General features: G+C 56.2%; 1 protein-coding gene across 4 annotated transcripts in view; it reads left to right on the top strand.

Annotated features, from left to right (window-relative positions):
* Positions 1-11,326: 11,326 nt before the first annotated feature.
* RAI1 (retinoic acid induced 1) overlaps positions 11,327-12,789 on the top strand; it is an 86,187-nt gene continuing 84,724 nt past the window's right edge. For 2 of the 4 annotated variants that reach the window (XM_017972244.4, XM_017972247.4), the window contains exon 1: positions 11,327-11,561. The gene's annotated coding sequence lies outside the window, so the exon portion shown is untranslated. Of the gene's footprint in view, positions 11,566-12,789 lie in introns of all 4 variants that reach the window. The other 2 variants (XM_035299601.3, XM_035299600.3) reach the window with 1 other exon arrangement.

The following is a 12,789-nucleotide window of genomic DNA, read 5'->3' as shown; positions in this document are numbered from 1 at the left end:
CTGTGTATAATGCATGTATCAGGTGATAAGTGTTAGGAATCCTATGTAAAAATAGGATTAGAAAATTGTACATTAAAATACACAAGCCCCAGATGCAAAAGACTGCAGATCATATAATTCCATTAATACGAAATGCCCAGGACAGGCAAATCCAGAGAAACGAAAGGAGATGAGCAATTGCGAGGGGCTGGGGGTGGGGAAATGGAGAGTGACTGCCTGCGTGGACAGGTTTCTTTTTGGGAGGGGGATGAAAATGTTCTGAAATTAGGTAGCGGTGATTAGGTGCACAACTTGTGAATATACCAAAACCCTTGAATTGTCCCCTTTAAAAGGGTGAATTTTATAGTGTGTGAATTATAACTTAAAAAAAATTTTTTTAAAGCATATCCGGATTTCTGACCAAAATTGATGCACATGGAAAAGATGGCAAGGAGCCGGGAGTGATGGTGCCTGTGGTCCCCACGACTTGGGAGGCTGAAGCAGGAGAATCACCTGAGCCCAGAGTTCAAGACTAGAGCCTGGGTGATATAGTGAGACCCTGCCTCTAAATAATAATAGGCTGGCCACAGTGGCTTATACCTGTACTCGCAGTACTTTGGGAGGCCGAGGTGGGCAGATCACCTGCGGTCAGGGGTTTGAGACCAGCCTGGCCAACATGGTGCAATCCCATCTCTACTAAAAATACAAAAATTAGCCTGGCGTGGTGATGCACGCCTGTAGTCCCAGCTACCAGAGAGGCTGAGGCAAGAGAATCACTTGAACTCAGGAAGTGAAGGTTGCAGTGAGCCAAGATCTTGCTACTACACTCCAGCCTGGGCAACAAGAGCAAAATTCTGTCTCAATAAATAAATAATAGATTTTAAAAAGAAAAGATTGTAAGGAAATATTAACAGTCATTGTCACAGGGTGAGGGGTATTCTGGATTTTTTTTTGGTCTTTCTACTTCTGTATATTTTTCCATTTTTAAAAATCAGGCATTTCTCTCTAAAAACATAAACACTTGTGACCAGGGCCAGGGATGGGGGATCCATTCGGAGAGGCTCAGCCTCTCCAGCCCTTGTGGATCCTCTAGCTGCGTGGCTTTCACGTGGGAGGTTGGGAGCAGGAGCTTGCTCTGGTCCCCGGCTCTGACCTTCTGGAATTCCATTCCTGCTCACATGGCCTTGGTCAAGTCACAGGACCAGAGATCCCAGCAGCCCTCCCCTGGAGAGTGTCCCAGCCGCCCACGATGCCTCCACCCAGAGTCTGCCCCGTTCCGCTTGCATGCCTTCAGCCGCAGGTTGCTCACCACCTCCCGAGCAGCTCTCTCCTTCCATTTCTGGGCAGCCCTGCCTGCTAGCAAGCTCTTCCTTATATGGAGGTGAAATCTGTCTTCCTGTTGCTTCCTCAGCTCCCTCTCTGAACCCCAGATTCTGGGTCTGCAGAAGGGGGCTCCCAGGCCTCTCCTTGCCTACCTTGGCCACTGGGAAGTTGTGAAGAGACTCGGGGACCAGCACCCCAGAGCCTGTGTTGGTGGTCATTCAGCTCTTGGGACAAAGTGTGGGTGGGCCTGTGTCCTGGCTGCACAACCAAGTAAGATTTCCACATTCAGTGTCCAGGCCATGGCTGTGAAATTGGAATGTGATACTCATCCTGGAGACTGAAAACTCAAACCTCTCCGTAGGCCAGGAGGGAACGATCATCAGTGCTAACGCTGAGGAGGGCTGTGGCATGGCCAACAGAGTGACGCTCATGCTCTCATTTCCATTTGTCATCAGCACGTCCTGGGCCCTGCAGTTCTTCCCCATTTTAAAGGTGAAAAACCTGAGGCTCAGAAATGTCATGGGAGGCAGCTGGGTGCAAGCCTCCTGGCACACACTGTGGGAGTGCTGCAGGTCGAATAAGGAAGCCAGCAGCAGGCAACCTCTGCCCTACAGAAGGGCACAGAAGTGGGACTGGAAGGAAATGCTGGCTGTAGGCTGGGCTCAGCCCATCGACGTGTTGTGGCAGGTGAAGGGTCTGCATGTCTGCTCTCCAAGCTGCCTCGCTGCAGGTGCTGACTTTGGGAGGATTCTCCTTGGCTCGGCACAGGAGCTTTCCTGCTGAGCTTGGGGAGAGAGGTAGTAACGTCGCCTTCCACCTCATGGACTTCCCAGTTTAGAATGCTGCTTCCCATCCCACCCACATCACCCTCTGTTAGGTAAGCAGGAACAGAAATGCAATCCCTCATCTCAGCTCTGGAAACCGGGGTTAAGAGCGGGTGGAACTGCCTAGGGCACACAGCCAGGGCAGGCCCAAGCCAAGAATTGCACTGGGGGTGAGCAGGGCATGCCTTCCCTGGCTTAAGTTATGTGGCCTCTCACATAACTTAAGCCAGGGAAGTTATGTGGCCTCTCACATCATTTTACCACCCAGTCCTCTCCTGGAGAGCCGGGGGCATCTGAAGCCAGGGTCTCTGCCCGTTTTCTCTGCACTTGTGCCTGGGCTGGGTTGCTCTGAGCTGGGCCCTGGTGCGGAAGGTAAATAAGCAGCCCCATGACAAGCTGTGAGACCAGGCAGTGGTTTGGGCTTGACCCAGGCCCATGCCTCTCTCTTCTGCTCCCAGAGCCTCTGTGCCTGCAGCTCTCAAATGGGCTAAGGACACCCACCTCAAAGGATGGCTGAGAGGATTCCGCGTGGGCTGCTTGGCACAGTTAGCTCCAGCTCCACATGTTACCCCCGCCCATGGTGTAGTCACCTGGGCTCCACCACAGCATGCTGGTATGACACCACACGGGAGCGGCGTGGTCCCTGGCGTCCTTCCTCTGCCTCCCCCGGGCCCCTTCCATTCACACAGTGGAAATTCAGATAGCACAGTAGTGAGTGTCCCTCTTGCTCCTGACCTTCTAGCAGTTTCTTCCCCATCCTTCCAGGAATGATCTCCACAGATGCAGGTGCCCCTGGAAAGGGCTTTCCATTCACAGGTTCCCCTGAACTCACCCTGGCCCCAGAGAGGCTGTGCCCAGTCTGATCCTTGCCACAGAGCTGAGAGGACTGAGCCCTCAGCCCTTTGTGGGTGTGTACTTGGAGGCTGTGAGAGGGCCAAGCTGCCGCTGGGAATCTCACATATTCTGTTCCACAGCCGCCTCCTGGTGTCTGTTCCACGCCCTCCTATGTCAGGAGTGGAGGGGTGCTGGAAGGCCGTGCAGCATGCGGTTACCCATTTTGCAGATGACAGACTGTGGTGGGGGCTGGGTTTCCCTTAGCAGAGAGACAGTTGTCCAAGTCATGCCAAAGGCTTGAGGGCATGTCATAGCCAGCTTGAGTCCAGGCAGGAGCTGCAGCCAACAATCGGGACAGAGTTGGAGACGTTAGAAGTCTTCACTGATCTGGGGCTGGAAGAAGCCTGGAGGCAGCATGTCTGCTGCCATCAAGTCCAGGGAGGGCAGAAGCCCATGGAGCTCTGTGCTGAGTCGGGAAGGGGCTGGAGGGGTCACTTGTGGAGTGGTTAAGCCACCCAGAGATACCCATGAGCCCTGGGGTCAGGGAACAAAAGATGCGTGCAGGCAGGTGACTGACACTTGGGTGTGCGTGTACTTCTACATAGAGAAGGCTCCATGTTCTTGCATGTGCATGCGTCATTGATATGTATACATGGGTATGTGTCTGTACACATTTGTGCATGTGCATGTTTGTATGATTCTGTATGTATACACACAGATGTGTGTACCCATGTTTCTGGATGTATGTGCCCAGCCTGAGGTGGGGACGGGGTTCTGTGTGTGTACACACGTGTCTGTGTGGTTTTGTGCCTGTTCATGTGTGTGGTGTCTGTGTGTCTGAGTACACATTGTAGAGGGTCTGAGGGCTGTGTATGAGGCAACTATGTGGTTCTGTTGGACTCTGTGTGTTTTGTGTTAGGTGTGTCTATGTGTGTGTCTGGCCCACGCACTGGCCCAGGGCAGGACAGAGGGGCTTCCTGCCTGGTGCTGCTGGACTCTGCTGTGGTCACCACGGCCCTACGGCCTTAGTGTGGGGCACTGGTGGGGTTGATGTTGCTGCTCTCCTCAGGGTGGGATGGCATCGAGCAGGCTCATCCTCATGGCCCAGGCAGCCTGGGAAGGTGCCCACGGGATGTCCACCACTGGGGCCCCACCAGCATCAGGCTGTGATGGGCTCAGGTCTTCTCTATAGATAGCAGTGGCTAGATGTCTGTGGCTGGGGCCTGTGCCTGAGGTCAGAAGTCCGTTTATGGAAGAGGCTGGGGGTCAGTCTGTTGCTGGGATTGGGGAGGGATCACAGTGACTGGGTTCAAGAGTCAGAATGTGGCTACTGCCACAGGTAAGGGTCAGTCTGTGGCTGCAGTTGGAGATTAGTCTGTATGGTACAGAAGACAGGTTAGACCTCAGCCACACCACTGTTCCCAGCCTCTTGGTGGCTCCCTGGTCCAGAGATAGGTTTGAGCCCTGGACACAAGGGGCAGGGGCAAGAAGGCACCCACGGGCCCTGCTACCAAGTAGGCCCGTGCCCAGCTGTTCCCATGGCCACAGCAGAGAACCCCAGCCAAACCAATGTGTCCAGAGTGTGTGGCTTCATTATAGCTGGAAACCAAGGGTGCACAGGACTGTGCTAGGGCGAGAAGGGGCAGTGCTTCCCAAGTGAGGCTAAGAGAAGACCCCTGCCTGCCTCACGGTGCCTCTCCTAGGCACCCTCCGGTGCCCAGCCCTGTGGCTCTAGAACCCTCCTTCCCTCTCCTCCTACCCTTTCTTCTTCCCCACCCCTTCCTCTGCTCTCATCCTCCCTACCCCCGAGTCTGTCTCCCTTTGCAGCTGCCCAGTCCTCTCTTCCTGCCCCCAGCCTGGGCCCTTTGAACCCCAGGGCCTTGCCTCCTTCAAGTTCAGCAGCTTTGACTTCACTTAGACACTGGTGCCATGGAAGGAAGATGAATAACCCTTTGTCTCGATGCCCTAGGAGAAGGAGGCTTCGTGGAGGTGCAGTCACAGGCCTGCACGTGGGGGCCATCTTCCTGGAAAGCATGTCCAGTGAAGGGTCCACAGCGGGGGTCAAGTGGGGCTTAGACTTGGATTCTTCCCTGTCTGAGCCCAAAGCTGCACTGACCTTATCTGGTGGCCTCCTGCAGTCAAGTAGGGAAGGGTGGACAGACACACAGATGGCAGGAAAACTACAGACAGAAGAGATCAAAGGTCATTCAGATCAAAGGCAGGCAGAAAGCCTTGGTCTTGGCCCAGCACCAGCATTCTTGTGCAGACCCCAGCCCAGGGCAGAAACTGAGATGTGCTCCCTCCCGCCCCTTCCCCTGCACGGGTCAGCGGTGGAGGGGGCTGCAGATCAGCCTCCATCCTGGAATCTGGGGAGTGGGGACACTGAGGGGAACATAAACTATTTGAAAACGTTCCAAAAATATAAGAGAACTTGGATCTCTAGACTCCCGATGCTCCCCGCCCCCAGCAGCTAAAGTCTCAAGCTCTTTGCTTTCAAAGAAAAGCATTTTCTTGAGTGTTTTGCTCTCTGTTTCACATGGTAGCCCCAGCTTGCTCAGGGAGTGTTTGGCATTAGAGGGTTTTAATGGGGAGAAAGGGAACAGGGCTGTAGTTGGTGAACGACCATGCCAGCCCCATGCGGGCAGGGATGTCTGTTCTGTTCCCTGCTGTCCCACAGTGCCCTAAACAACGCCCGGAACATGGTGGGTTCCATAAATGTTTACAAAAGGAGAGATTTGTGGGCAGATTAGCTCAGTTGGGCTGGGAGACAAAACCGGATCCATGGGGCGGGAGGGCTGGCAGTTGCCGACCTGGATCAACATGCTCATAAAAAGGGGATATTGAGGCTGGGAAAGTAGGAAGGTGACTGGGGAGATGACTGCCTGCTGACTCAGGGCAGAGTTCCTGGTACAGTCACTAAAAATGGGGCCTCTTCAGCAGTTTTCTAAGCTACTACATTGGCATGAAGGGCATTAACGGGTTGGAGCAGGCACAGTGGAGGCTGAGGAGGGGCAGGAGGGTGGCTTCTTCCTAAGGCATTTGCTCTCCCACCAGAACTGCTAGCATGAATGGCAGATCCCAGCAGCCGCATCCATCCTTCTTGAAAGTTGCTCAGGCAAAATATGTCAGCAAATCCTGCTAGCCCTGCCTCATCATTGCCCACCTGGACTAGTGAAGGATGCAGGCTTCCCTGCTCCTGGCCTGGCTCTGCATCTGCTCTCTCCAAAGGGAGAGACCGACCACCCAAGGGAGTGCATGTCCCACTCCTGCTCACAACACTACAGAGCACCTCATCTCATTCAAAAAGCCAGAGTCCTTACAGTGGTGTGCAAGCCCCTGTAGGTGTGGCCCCTGTCCCCTCTCTGCCCCCATCCCTTCCCACTCACTCCCCTGGAGCCACGCTAGCCTCTTGGCGTTCCTTGAAAATCCCAGCCTGGCCGCTGTCTCAGGGCCTTTGCACTTGTTCTTCCTTCTGCCTGCAGAGACTTCCTCCAGATAGCCGCATGCCTCACTGCCTTAGTCTGCCAAGTCTGTTCTCAGGCCGAGCGCAGTGGCTCTCGCCTGTAATCCCAGCACTTTAGGACCTATCCAAGGTGGGTGGATCACCTGAAGTCAGGAGTCTGAGACCAGCCTGGCCAACATGGTGAAACCCCATCTCTACTAAAAATACAAAAATTAGCTGGGCATGGTGGCAGGTGCCTGTGATCCCAGCTACTTGGGAGGCTAAGGCAAGAGAAGCCCTTGAACCCAGGAGGCAGAGGTTGCAATGAGCTGAGATCATACCATTGCACTCCAGCCTGGGCAACAAAAGTGAAACTCTGTCTTAAAAAAAAACAAACAAAAAAAAAAAAACCTGTTCTCAAATGCTCTTAAGTATGAACTTTGACCACTTGGCTTAGAAACACAGCCTCTGCGGATGCTCCCATCCCCTTCCCTGGCTTTATTTTTCCATAGCATGCTTCACCTAATGGAACATATGACATCATTTACTTATTCACTCTGCTTCTTGTCTGTCGAGACTAGGATGAAAGCTTTGTCTCATTCCTTGCTCTGAATCCACCACACAGAATGGAGCCTGGCACCTAGTAGATGCTCAGTAAATATGTACCAAGCTGATGGAGGCATACTTCTGCCACCTTCATGTTGTGTGACTGGAGGCAAGTGCATTTCCTGGACCTCAGTGACCCAGTCTGAAATGATGAGACTTACTGATGGAGTCAGGAGATACATAGAGATTTGAAGTTGCTGCCCCACTACTCAATAAACAGGTGTGGAATAGATGTTAAAACCTGGTCCATATCTGACCTCAGGCCTGCAGGCTCCCAGCAGGACCAGACCAGGGCCGAGCTCAAATGTGACTTGTGGGTCTCAGTGTACCAGCCTGGCCTGGTGGGCCTCCCTGTCCCTTGTTTCCACCTGGGTGTCCCCTGGCTAGCTCTGGTGGCCTATCGGCAAGCCTTGTCCTTGACTGGCTCCATTGTCTGCATTCCCCAGGCCCCTGCTTGGAGGCCTCAGCCCTCTGCCCACCCTGCCTCTCTGGTCAGCAGCTCCTATAGCTCTGGAATGGCGTCTGGACACACTTGCATGAAAGCAGCTATTGAGATAGTGCTTGACAAACAGAAGGGCTGACCTGTCCAGACCCAGGTTCTCCAGAACACAGCCACACCTCGCCAGGAAAGACTGGGCCCTTTAAAACCTGTGAGTGCCCCTACCATCCCAGCGAGGGAGGAGCTCATCTCCCCTGGGGGAGACTCTCTTGGTGAAAGGCGAAGTCAGAACCTAGGGAGCAGGAAGCCTGCCAGCCAGGCAGCCTCCTCTTCTGGTGTTCCAGCAACATTTATAGGGGCTGGGTGCTGGCACCATGATCCCATGGAATCCTGCCAGTAGGGTCTGATGGAGTAAGCCAGGCGTTGGGGTTCGTGCGCACTTAGGTCTGAATTGTGAGATTGCACTTCATTTGATCCATATTAAGCTGCTGCATTACCACATGCCATGCACTGTGCTTGATGGAGGTGAGCAAGGCATCTTGAAATTTTGAGTCAGATGGGATCCAGTTGTGCTGCTGTGTGGTCTTGGCCAGTTCTTTGCAGACTCTGAGCCTGGGTTTCTCCTCTAGCAGATGGTCAGATCCTGACTTTGGGGTGCTGTCTTGTGATTCTCCATGATAACCCTTATGGAAAGGCCCTGGCCAGCTCGGGATTGCCATCACTCTTTGATAGATGTGAATGGCAGCTCTCCTGAATCAAGACCCCTCCGCCCCACTACTCCAGGAGCCCCAGGGAGTCCTTGGAGCTGGGGAACAAAAGGTCCCTGGAACAAATGATAGGCTCTGCTCTTTTTTGAGACAAGCCACCCACCACCATTCCATCCCTCTACACCCATCCCCAGAATCTGGAATCTGTGAAGGGTACTCACGGAGCCACCTCAGTGAGTCATGGGACGTGTCCTGGCCCTGATTTTCTCCATCCCCTACCCCAACCTCCCACTCCCATTTTCTCCAAGGGGACTGTCGGCTAAAAGAAGAGAAACCCTGGGCTTGGTCAGGCTTACAGGAGGAGGGCTTGGTTTAACCTCATTCTTCCATGCATTCACTCATTCATTCAACAAGTGCTTATGGAATGTGTACCAGGAACCATTCCAAGTACGGAGGATATACCAAGGAGCAAACAGACAAAAATACCTACCAGATACATAAATATGTAAATTACACAGTGTATTAGAAGGTGGGGAACAGCATTCCAGGCAGAGGGAGCAACAAGTACAAAGGCCCTAAGGTGAGAGTGTGCCTGGTGAATTCAGGAATGGCAAGGGGCAATGTGGTGAGTGGGGCAACAGGCTGGGACTGAGGTCAGGAGATGGTAGGGGCCTAACTGTATCGGCTGGCACCAACCACCTGGGGGACTTTCTCCTTACCACTCAGAAACTGGGGAGGGAAGACATTCTCTCCCCTCCAAGAGAAGGGAGCCCACAGACTGCCCTCACACCGTCAAGTCCCTCTGCCAGTCTTGGCCTCGTGGGTGGCTGCATAGAGGAGGTGGCTAAATCAGGATATGACAAGGACAGTCTGCGGCTGAGGGCAAAGATCTGGGGATGGTGGTGGTGGGGTGTCAAATTGATGACCAGGTTGGTGATCCCCAGTGGGGATCTGGGCTTTTCCATTGCCCCCTTAATGGTATACTCAATGGGCATCTCCTGGTTCACCCAGCAGCCTCAGGACCGAGTGACACTTGTTCCCAAGAAAGATACTGAAGACAGAGACTAAGCAGCCTGATATTTTAAATATGGAGAGTCCAGAGCAGAGCAGGGGCTGCCCAGTACCTAAGGGATTCATTTCTGGTGGTGAGGCCTGCTACCAGGCTTCAGGGGGTGCCAGAAAAAAAGGTGCCTGAGGCCCACCTGGCACATATTGATGGGCAGGGTTGGGTGTAGGATGTATAGAGACTTTCGTATGGGCAGGGCGGGGGGGTTTAGTAGGTAGAGAGGGGAGCAGCACTGAGCAGCAAAACCCAAGTGTGACAGAGGTGGTCGGTAGCTCCTTCCAGAGCAGAGAGGGGCCTGAGCAGGAGGAAGTGGAGTTGGCTGAGGAGAATGAGACAGACTTACTGGCCAGCGGGAGAAAGTGGTGGGACCAGCCTGGGCTGACACATCTGTGTGATCCCTGGTGCAGTATAAATCCGGTAGATGGATAGACACGTGGATGGATAGAAAGGTGGGTGGATGCAGCGACGGATGGATGGATGGATGGATGAATGAATGAATGAATGCGTGGGCGGTGAGCTGCTGACAGAGGGGCGGGCCAGCTGAGCGCTCAATCACAGCCTCGGGGCTTGGCGCCGCCAGCTGCACCGAGAACACCCCTCACCGCAGCCCTGCCCTAGGGCGCATAATTACGTGCCCCCAGGGCTCTGGAGCGGCTGCTGGGACTACAGTTGAAGAAAGGCCCATGCCGCCACCACCACCGTCAGGCTGCACGCGCCGGCCTTGAGCGCGCTCCCCTCGGCCACCCGTGACCTAGAGTCGCCGTGGTCTGGCCCCAAGGTCCCCGGTCCCACTCTTCTTTGTCTCGGCCTAGTTCTTGGCTGTCTCTGGGCCACGACCCACCTCTCCCGCGGTCTTTGCCTTGTGCTTCTGTGCTGCCCCAATATCATCTGAGTCTCAGTTCTCACTGCCAGCTGGGGAGGGTCCCCAAACCCTGTGCCTCTAGGACCGCGGGGCGGGCAAGTGGCAGGATCTCCAAGCTGCGTCTCTGATGCGGTGAGGGGAGGCACGGGATGAAGGCCCCCTTCTTCTCCACCTTCTCTCTATGCCCCACCGCTACTACCGGCTGCGCTGCGACCCCGTGCTGCCTGTTCGCGCCTTAAGCGGCTCTTCTGCAGCTATCCCCGACGCCAGGAGGAGTAACCACCGCCCGCCAGGCTTCAGACCCCACGCAGATCCAGCCACACACCCAACCGCCTGCAGATACTCAACTGCAGCCCTTTAGCCAACCCAGAGCCCCGCACAGGCTCACTGCCCCTACATCCACAAGCCCACTCGCAAACAGGCCCACACGGCCATACAGTGGCCCTCCGGATGTTCAGCCCCACGCAGGCACAATCCCATATACACACCACCTCACACAGGCACAATCCCACCCACGCAGTACCTCACGCAGTCACACAACCCCTCTATAAACAATCGCACAGACACACAACCCCACGCAGTGCCGCATCATTCAGTCCCGCGGAGACCCAGAAACACATTCACAAGCTTGTATCCAGACCCCCGCAAGCCCCGTGACATTCACTCGTAGGACAGACCAGAAATATACAGCCACATAGATATACACACGGACCTAAACGCACAGCCAAGACCTCACCCGCAGGCTCGTAAGTCACTAGAAAAATATCAAAGCGTTCCCTCCCTCCCCTCCTCTATCTTTGACATACACACGCCCGCGCGCGCGCGTGTACGCGCACTCTCACACTCACACCCCCAGTCCCTTTGCGCCTCTGAGCCTCGCAGCCAGTGACCCCAAGCCCCCGCGGTGAGAGTCACCGGAGCGTCTCCCGGGCGCCCCCTCCTCTTGCTCCCTTCCAGAGCTCATCACTCCCCCCGCCCCCCCACCACCCGCACGCTACCTCCTTCCCTGCCCCCTCCTCCTCCTCCCTTCCCCCGCGTCTGGGGCGCGGGCTGCGTGCAGCCAAGCCCCCTCGTCGCGCGCCCCTCCCCGCGCGCGCCCCGCGCCCGCATCGCATCGAGCTTACCGAGTGGATGCGGCCACGGGGCCGTCTCTAATTACCTCCTGTCCCCCAGCGGCCTGTGAATAATGGCTACTGAGGGCGCTTGCTGGGGCTGCTAAGAAGGAAACGCGGGGCGTGAGAGGCGCGGCGCGCGCGGGAGCGCGAGGGAGAGGAGCGAGCCCGGGGCCGCTGCGAGCGGCTGGCAAGAGAAAGGAATCGTGCGAGCGCTCACATTTTTTTCTCCCAAGGATCTCGTCTGGCCACCGCTTTCTGGAAGAGGCGAAGGGGAGAGCGTGTGCGAGAGGAGGAGAGAGACGGCGGGGGAAAGGGAGACGGCGAGACGCGCAGCGCCGGCGCCCGGGAGACCCAGGAGGAGCCCGTAGGTATTGTTGGCGGCGTAGCTTTGTGTCTTCGGCGGGCCGCTGTGGGCGCCAGGGCTCCCCGAGCCCCCAGCCCGCTGCCGCGCGCAGACCTACCCGGAGCCCGGGGCTGCAGGCGTGGGTCGCCGCCCGCCGCAGACACCCCTCCCTCGGCGCCGGGATCTTGGCTGGAGTTGCGGATTTGCCTGTTTGGGGGTTTTCCACGCTGGTTGAGGGACTAGGTCTCAGGAGAAGGAATTTCTTTCTTTTTTTTTTTTTTTTTTTTTTTTTTGGTCGCTTTTGGCCGCAGTTTGCTTGTGCTGGGGATTCCCCCCTCCCCTTTCCTCCACAAAGCATTGGTGAACGGTCTTGGCGACTGTGGTATTGGCGGAAGGCATGGGGCTGAGATGGCGGGGCTGTTGGCCGCAGATGGGGAGGCTAGAGATGCCAGAGAAGGAAGGAGTTCTTTTCAAGTTCGCAATCTGCGCCCCGAAGCTGGTCGGACTGGGGAGGGCGATCCGCGCGCTGGATCCTGCTCTGGGCAACCGGTGGGAAACTTCCCGGGAGCGAGGCCTCCCTGGGGACTCAGCGCCCCCAACGCCTCTGGGCTCTTCCTTCGGCCCCCGCCGCCCGCCTGCACTTAAGGTCGCGCTCTCCCCACCCCCGCCTTCCTCCCTTCCCTGGCGGCTTCCGGATCTGGACGGAGCTGCAGGAGCGGCTTCAAACACTTCCCTTGGAGACCCCTCCCCACTCCTCCCACAAGAGCCTGCCTGGTGGCCCCCCTGCCCTGCATCCCAGTCTCACGAGCGGTCGAGTGGCCAGGCCGACAATGAAATCTCGCACTTATGCCGCGGGGGAGTGGGGTGGGGAGGGGGGTCCTTCCTGGGGCTGCTGACCCTGGGCCTCGGGTAGGGGGAGGGAGGGGGCTCCCGGGGGAGGGGCTTGTTTGGGTTAGAGATGTCTACTTGGGATGGCGCCGGGGCAGGGAGGGGGCTGGGGGGTGTGCGCGGCCCTGGCGAGAGGCTTGGGTTCACGGCTGGGGGTCTTGGATGGCAGCCTCTCTTGTGCGTGGCGTTTGGCTGGTGACTTCAGGCACGTCGAGGGCCCTTCTAACCTCAGCCTCCTCCCCTCCGGTACAATGCGGGCTGAAAGAGGTGATCCCGAGGGTGCTGTGCTGGTGTGACGAAGTGTTTGTCTCCTGCGATCCTCAGCAGACACTGCTCCGGTGACCCGGAGATCCGGATGCCT

Source organism: Callithrix jacchus, chromosome 5, assembly GCF_049354715.1.
Source record: "Callithrix jacchus isolate 240 chromosome 5, calJac240_pri, whole genome shotgun sequence".
In the NCBI taxonomy this organism is placed as follows: domain Eukaryota; kingdom Metazoa; phylum Chordata; class Mammalia; order Primates; family Cebidae; genus Callithrix; species Callithrix jacchus.
The sequence above is the reverse complement of the archived record's forward strand: the minus strand, read 5'-3'. Positions and strand labels throughout refer to the sequence as shown.